Source organism: Chaetura pelagica, unplaced genomic scaffold (genome assembly GCF_000747805.2).
Source record: "Chaetura pelagica isolate M959 unplaced genomic scaffold, ChaPel_1.0 scaffold278, whole genome shotgun sequence".
In the NCBI taxonomy this organism is placed as follows: domain Eukaryota; kingdom Metazoa; phylum Chordata; class Aves; order Apodiformes; family Apodidae; genus Chaetura; species Chaetura pelagica.
Genome location: NW_009954497.1, coordinates 2,436,998 through 2,445,847, shown reverse-complemented (window position 1 = coordinate 2,445,847; position 8,850 = coordinate 2,436,998).

Below are 8,850 nucleotides of genomic sequence, written 5' to 3'. Positions count from 1 at the left end.
TTCCTATCTTGAATTATTAGCAACTGTTAGTGCAAGTCAAAATAATTATAATTTACTGGTAATAAGTAATTTTACCTGAAAATAGCTAATATCCTACATGTGTGAACATATTCTCAATTGGAAAGATACAAATTAGTCACAGTCATTTTATTGAAGTAAATGGCGGTTTAGGCTGTTTGGACTGAAACTTGCACAGCATCTGATGTTTATGGCTATAGCAATAAAACAATAATTATATTTTCATCAGATCACTTGAATGAGAGGCTGGAAACTTGCAATGCTCTGTCTGAGAAATTGGTTACACAACACTCCGCGTTAAGCAATTGCAGCACTGCTGTTGGTAGGAAGTGAGATTGTCAACATCTCCTCAGACTGAGGGACAAAAACGTCACCAAAGCACACTTTGCTGTGACTGAGAAATCCTTCTGGTGAAGAGAAATAAAAGACAATACCAAAGGGTTCCAAACAGAGCATCAACAGCAGGCAACACACAGCACTTGGCCTGACCCAGGCAATGTGCTAGTGATGAGCTGCCCCTCCAGCTGCCTGCCTTTGTCACTCCTTGCTCCTCAGAGAGGGACAAGCCCAAAACACTTTTGCTTTTGCCATTTCCACTGAGGACAATATGTCATTGCTTCTGTCGCCTCACTCCACTCAAGGAAGAGCAGGAGAAATAAATCTGTGTCCTATCTTGGGTGCATGTATCTTTGTTCCAGGGGACGGAGTCTGCTTTACTCTTTGAGCTCTTCTGAATAAGTTTCTTAACCCTTCCTGCCATTTCCTGTGATAGAAGCTGAGCATCACATTTTCATACAGAAGGCCTGTCTCCAGCAGGACAGGGAGGGCACTGCATCTACCCTAGGAGAGTGAGCGAGTACCTGCCTCTCACAACAGCTTCCCTACGACAGCTCTGGCTGGAAGGTGGTAGCAAGAACTGCTGCTTGCAAGGAACAGCTGCTAAAGCTGAGTAGTTCTTCAGAGCAGATGGAGCCTCCAAAGGAGATCCTTCCAAGTTGCACAGAGACCTCTTGGGCAGGTATCTTGGGTAGTCACCATGGTGTCAACCACAGAACTATGATCAGAGTCCCCCAGTGTGATGCAGACATGAAACAAGCTAAGTCAGATGGCAAAGGCCAGGCATCTGTAGCTATCCCATTAAAGCAGAGATTGAGCCTTCACCTGCAATCCTGTGACTAAGCCTAGTCACTCCTGTTCAGAGAAGATGAAGTCAGATGGAAGCAGGTGAAGATTTGGGTCATTTTTTGACAGAGAATGTGCTAAAAGGTGCCAAGAACAAAGTCATTGCACCCTTTTTTGGGATTGCTAGCAAGGAGGGCATATTGGGAGTATCTCCAGCCCCACCACTGCCTGAGTAGACCAAGCCAGGCCTGTGATATAAGGCTGCAGCCAGCAGCCATGCCTGTGAGCGAGCTCCACCTCTGAGTCATTTCTCCACCTCCAGCATGGCTCTGAGTCATCCCTTGGCTCTTCTTCCTCTCAGAGTTTCAGCACAAAAGTGTGCTGGGTAGGCCAAGCTAGATGGCTCTCATAAGAAACAGTCACATGCTCACTAACTTCCTTGGGGGGCATCCAGGCAGACCGGTGGCTGTGGTTAAGATCTTTCCCTCTGTGTAAAACACTAATTGCCCAGAGCATCTGGCATAATCAAACGCTTTCTTTTGATTTACTCAAATTTCAGTTTACCAAGTTCCCAGCCACTGCAACATGCAGGGGAGCACGGATGGCTGGGGCTGGCAAAGACCTCATCACATCCTCTGAGCAGCCGCAGTGATGCCATGTCAGCAGACCTCAGATGAGATGTGCTCACAGCTAGAAAAGCTGAGGAAACAGCACTGACTACTGGCAGCACCCCACTTCAGGAAACATAACACCATGCTCAGAGCATTTGCTGTTTATGACTTTGTCTACAGGTATGCTAATGACCACCTGGGTTCAAGCTCCAGCTCACTGGCTGTGAAGCTGAAGTTCTGTCTACCACACATGAGAGGACTGACTGACATCGCTCAGTCGACACTCCCAGAAACATTTCTCAGTGTGTGAGGCTGGCAGGACATGCCAGGGTTTCACTTTGCTGCACAGAAGGCAGGATTAGTATCTTGAAATACACATTTTTCTATTTACTACCAGAGTACCAGTTTTAAATTCCCAGAGGAAGGAAAAGAGGGTTTATATCAGGCTGCTTCATTGATGCAAACATATTTTAATTCCTCCAAGTCAACCTTTTATCCCAGGAGTAATGTTTGCTGGTATTTTTAAATTGTCTGTAGGCCTGCTAGAGCCAGCTTCCTGCACTCTAGAAATCCACCATGAACACATTTTTTTGTTTGTTTGTTTGTTTCTTCTACCTGAATGTCTTCCAAGTTTGTAATTGGTGAAAGGACAAGTTTTCTGTTCCTGCAGAGATCTGAAACACAAATTTTATGGTCAAATGACAGAGATACTGTTTTGGCAGAGCCAGAAATCCAAGTAATCTGCAAGCTGCTCTCTTGGCAGAGGGATGGGAATAATTTCAGGAGTTTCCATCACAGAAAACAGATTCACTTGGGGCTGTGCATATGTGTACTTGGCCTTTGCTGAGAAAGGACGACTTTGCTCTGGTGTAACATTCTGAGCTGTGGCAGTCCCCTGTTAGGGAGGATGAGGATGAGGAATGTGAGCCTGAGGATGCAGATGAGGAAGAGGACTCTTGGGGTTACCAGGAGCTGAGTTCCCCTTCACGGGTGTGATAACCAGTGTTCTGTTGGCAGGGGAGCCTGTGACCATCTCCCGAGAACTGGTGGGCACAGCATGGGTGCACAGGAGTCTTGTGGAGCTTCTCTCACTCTCACCACTCAGACAGGCAGGGGAAATCTGTTCCACCCAGGCTTGGTTCAGGCCCAGGCCTGAAGGTTGCTGTGAACCTCTCAGCAGCCTCCTCATCTTTTATCACACAGTATAAAAATGCAACACATCTCGATATAGTGAAGGACCTTTGCTCATGATAGCAACACTGCAAGGTGAAAAAAATTCAGGCCGAACAGACACTGTATGTTTGGTATAGTACGGAGGTGTGGCTGTACTGGCTGTGTGGTAATACAATACAGGGTGCTCTCACATGGCAAACTTGGGAAAAGTAGGCTAGTGGGCTAGAAAACAACCTGGCAGGTGTTCGTGATGCTGGAGCTGGTATGAGAAGAGTTCAAATAGGATAACTCAGGTTCTGGGAATGACTGTGTAGGTCAGGGTGCCCAAACACAGCTGTCTCCTGCCTGGCCATAAGCAATGAATATGCCATTAATGGATAGATGTAGGGTCACCAGGGTATACTTCTAGCATCCCTGTCCCCTGTGTGGGATTGGAGGCTTCCAGCTTGGGTGTTGTGAAACGCTGCCTGGAGGAGCTATTGTCTCCACTGACTCTGCTGGGGGAGGAGGGATTATTCCAAACATTGCATCAGTTAAGTTCAATCTGCTATCTTTCTATTTTCAGAAGAGCAAACTTCAGCTTGCTGAGGGCTCAGTTGGAAAGGCTCACATGGGAAGCTTCCATGGAGGGCAAAGGCTAATGAGCTAATGAGTGCTGGGAGTTTTTCAACAACACTCCCCTAGATATGCAAAATTGGTTCATCCACCTCTAAAGACAAGGGAGGTAGGTGGTGCAAGAGACCCCCTTGGCTTAACCATGAACTTCAGGGTCTGCTCAGAACCAAAAGGAAAATGTACCAGAGGTGGAAAAGTGGAATGTTACCAGTTGGAAATTACAAGGCCATTGCCAGGGTATGCAGGGATGCAGTTAAGAAAGCAAAATCTCAGCTTGAGCTGACATTGGGCAGAGATGTCAAAATCTTCAAGACAGGGTTCTTCAGATATGTTAACCACAAGCAGAAACAGAGGAATAATATTGACTCACTATTAAACAGGAGAGATGAACTAGTCACCAACAATGGTGAAAAGGCAGAGGTCCTCAACACCTTCTTCACCTGTCTTTACCAGTGCTCTTGGGTCCCAGGACACAGGAACAAAAGTCCATGTTGATGCAGACCCTGACCCACCATCAGTGAAGGAAGAGTTGGTGTGTCAACTGTTATAGGAGCTTGACCCATACGATTCAATGGGTCTGGATGCCATCCACCCTAGGGTGCTGAGAGAGCTGGCTGATGTTCTTGCAAAGCTGCCCTCCATAATCTTTGATAAGTCGTGGAGATCAGGAGAGGACTGGAGGAAGGCTAATGTCACCCCCATTTATAAGAAGGGTTCCAAGGAAGACCCAGGTAATTATAGACCCATTAGTCTCCCCTCAGTCCCTGGGAAATCATGGAGCAAGTCCTCCTGGGGACTGTCAGAAGTCAATTGAAGCAAAGGAACTAACTTAATAAACTTCTGAAAACTGTGTCATTTTCTTTTACCTTTTAGACTTCCAGCACTAAAGACAGATCCATTGGAAAAGTGCTTGCTAACTTGGGGTGACATAAACCAGAACCAGACCTGAACATCACCCGTTTCCAAATTTTACCTTTAGGCACTTGTTGGTGTCTGCCCACCAAATTTGCTTCCATGGAGATCAAACTTGTTACCTCAGTAGTGAACAATCAAGTTTTCTTGAGCAGTTCAGTGGCCATCGATGCCTTTACACACAGAGTATGGTACTACTCATGAGACTTTGGCAGGTCCTGGCCCTGATCAGATGGTTGTATCAGAAGTTTTTGATGTTTGTGTTTCCTAGATTACATTACTCATGCAGGGACAGCAGTGTTTGGGTTTGACAGGACATATCTCTAGAAGAGAGACAGCTCTGAGCAAGTAGACCGGTTCAGGAAGACGCCAGGAGTGGCAGAAGAGAGGACATGAGGCTTCCAAAGTTATGCTTGGATTTAAATGAGACCCTATGGTGATTTGCATTAAGAGGGATTTTGTTCAGTTGACAAGTGAATCAAATACAAACAGGCAATCCCTCTGCTGTCAGCAAATGATCCTAAGGTTCAGTGGGTGACATGAATTAGCCTTTTCTGCAGTGAAATATCACAAAACTATCTCCTCAAGGTGCATTTCAGTGCATTTGAATATCTTACATTTCTTTAGAATATGTTGCAACATGATAATAACACTGTCTCCCAAGACTATGCAACAGGCTGCATCTTACTTGTGTTTTATCAGAATCTACAGGCCTCAAATGAGTTTGGGAGTGCTTTGCCAAGTGCTGCAAAACAAACCCTGGCCTTCAAGACCATTTTCAGAGACAAGCAATAGACAGGGAAACAATCCCAGAAGTGGTGAGCAACTTGCTGGAGTTCGTCGGTTTGTCAGTGACACCCTCAAGAGTACAAAACAGATATTCTTGAGTCTAGGCCATGAGAGCACTCTACCTACCTAGGGAGAGTTCCTTGGTATTTCTGGTTCCAGGACGCACTGTGGTTTTCATATTTCTGCAGGGACATTCAGAGATTCTGGCCAAGTGTAAGAGGTTTCATGTTCCAGGAACATAATGGGAGCAACAGTGCAGCTCCCAGAAGTGTGTTTTTACTAAAGACAATCATTGAAGGGCCAAAATTGGGGGTTTTTGCCTTTTGTGTAAATATATTATGTAAAGTGTGTATTTTAAAATAACAGCCATAAATGCTCTATGTTGCCAGGAGCCAGTTTTCTATTGTCTTGAGCGACCTCTCATCTGAAGCATGGAGTGAAGCCAGGCGAAGGGCTGAAGTGTGTGTGGCACTTAAGAGATGGGAATGAGGGCTGGCAGGTTCCATTGTTCTCCTCTTTGCCTCCCAGTGAACAGCGTTTAATTCTGTTTTCGGTTGTCAGAAGAGATTAGATATCTAAATTCTCATATCAATAAGTAGTCTTTCTCATCACTTGGGTGCAGAAAACATGTTTCACAGAAGAAACTGTCAGATGGAGGATTGAGCCATTTGTTTACTACCACAGCAGCGTAGCACATGTTTACGGGAAGTCATCTTTTGGAAAAAACACACACTTGAACAATACAAAAATAATTAAATTAACAAGAGTCCTGGGGATAAAGGATTAATTTTTCCAGCAGGCTGCCAGAGGGGATAAAGGCTGGTCATCAGCTCCATGTAAGAGAGAGCTTTCTAGCAGAGCAACAACACTCAGAGCTATCCTGAGGAAGGCCCTCTCCAGGGGAATAGCACCCAAACATAAATAAATGTTGCTTAAAGTGTCCTGGTTTGAGCCAGGATGAAGCCAATTTTTCTTTTTACTGATTTTTTTTCCTTCAGTAAGCTTTCTTGTAACTAGCAACAGTGTGTTCTGCTACACTGATAAGACAGTGGAATGTTTCTCTAACTACTGAGGCTTCAAGGTCACACCTTCACTCTGCCAGCTCAGACACTATAGGGAGATCTGTGACCCCCCTGTAGGAGGCTGAGTTAGACAGACAGCAAATCTGGCCAGAGATATTCCGTTCCATATATCTACGTAAGCTCAAAGGAAGGTCAGAGATCACAGAAAACAACTTCCTTCCTTCTTCCCTTCTCTTCCGTCCATGGCCGGCGTCTGGGGAAGACTCTGTTCATCCATCACCGTCGACCCTTAGGCTCGAGATCTCCTGACCCCCATAACTCTCTGCTTTCTCCAGCAGCAGCTCCGGGATTCCTTGGGACTCTTCCCAGTTCAGGGAAGTGCTGTGGGAGTTGCTGGGGTGGGGGGAGGCGAGAGGCTTTTGCCCATACCTGAATATATCTGTATACAATTGTATATATTTTCTTGTATGATTTATTAGTGTTTTAATTAAAGCTGTGTAGTTTAGTTTTCAATTCAGCCAAGTCTCTCTCTTTTTCTCTCTCTCCTTCCCTACCTGGGGAGGGGATCAAGAGCATTGTTGTTGGACCTGAGTCAAACGGTGACAACAATTTATTGGCGCCCAACGTGGGGCTTGATTTTCAGCCCAGATTACACATTTTCATCAATTGGGAGTGTCCAAAATTCCATCTCTGATGGGAGGAATCCCTCAGGTAGCAATGAGCAATAATTCTGCTGAGTTTCCTGATGGATTGAAAACTGAACAGACATCTGCTGCCATGAATCTACTGGATCTTTTTCCAAACCTGCAATTGTACATGTGGTATGCAGCCCAGGGCATTCTGCTCTTTGTAGCTGCTCTTGTGATTCTTTTGTGGTTTATTAATAGAACTGTAGACATCATTAACCGTATCATTACCAGCTTAGTGATTCTAGGGATGATGATACTGTTCTTTATGGGAGCACTGTATGTGTACAGTTACACTGCAAGTCCTAGTGGTACAACTCCTAAAGTGAATGGAACGGTCCCTGTTGGTAATAGCAATAGCTGGTTCAATTTTACCTCTCCATAAATGAAAACTAAACTGTCAATGAGGGAAGGAAACCAAACAGAAAAACAGTATTGCAAAAGAGGGAGAAAAGGAATGAGCTATTATTCTAAATGCTTACCAGTAGAGGACACTTCTGTTAGCTTTTGGCAGAACAAAAGGACATAGCAAAGAAAATCAGAAAAGTGCTGGTTTACAAAACATCATACAATGAACCCTGAAATCGTATGTGTAGACAGCTAGCAGAGGCTTGAGTAGGGAGACATGAAAATATAGAATCATAGAATCATTAAGGTTGGAAGGGACCTCAAAGATCATCAAGTTCCAACCCTCTTGCCATGAGCAGGGAACTCTACCACTAGATCTCATCCAACCTGGCCTTAAAAGCCTCCAGGGGTGGGGATCAACAACCTCCCTGGGCAACCCATTCCAGTTCCTCACCACCCTTATAGTGAATAATTTCTTTCTCATATCTAACCTAAATCTCCTCTCTCTCAGTTTAAAACCATTACCTCTTGTCCTATCACTATCTTCTCTGATGAAAAGCCCCTCCCCAGCTTTCCTGTAGGCCCCTTCAGGTACTGGAAGGCTGCTACAAGGTCTCCCCAGAGCATTCTCCTCTCAAGGCTGAACATCCCCAACTCTCTCAGCCTGTCTTCATAGCAGAGGTGCTCCAGGCCTTTGATCATCTTCATGGCCCTTCCCTGGACCCTGTTCAACAGGTCTATATATTTCTTGTGCTGAGGGCACCAGAGCTGTACACAGTATTCCAGGTGGGGTCTCACCAGAGCAGAGCAGAGGGGCAGAATCCCCTCCCTGGCCCTTCTGGCCACACTTCTTTTGATGCAGCCCAGAACGCAGTTGCTCTCTGGACTCCAGCACACACTGGTGGCTCATGTCGAGCTTCTCATCTACTAACACCCCCAAGTCCTCCTCCTCAGAGCTGCTCTCCCCCCAGCCTGTATTTGTGCCTGGGGTTGTGCCAACCCAGGTGCAGGACCCTGCACTTGGCCATGTTGAACTTCATGAGGTTGGCACTGGCCCAGCTCTCCAGCCTGTCAGGGTCCCTCTGGATGGCATCCCTTCCCTCTAGGGTGTCAACCACACCACACAGCTTGGTATCATCAGCAAACTTGCTGAGGATACGCTCAATCCCACTGTCCGTGCCTCCAACAAAGATGTTAAACAGCACTGGTCCCAATACTGACCCCTGAGGAACATCACTCATCACTTACCTCCACTTGGACACTGAACCATTGACTGGTCCCCTGTCTCCAGAGCCCTGTATCTGTTCTGTAAGGGCATCTGGAAATGTGGGGAGGGTTCGGTGAGAACTCTTCTGCACCCCTGTCAGGGACCTGCTTCAATTCCCTCCCATCCTCTCCTGGTTCCCTTCCTTCCTCCTTGTGACCAGAGGGCTGGGGATCCTCTACCTCCCGTGAAGCTACCACCTGCTGCCTTTTCCCTAAGGATGGCAGGGTGCAGCTCCACCAACCTATTTCCCTTTCACATTCCCATGTGGTCCTTCACCTCTCCACCTC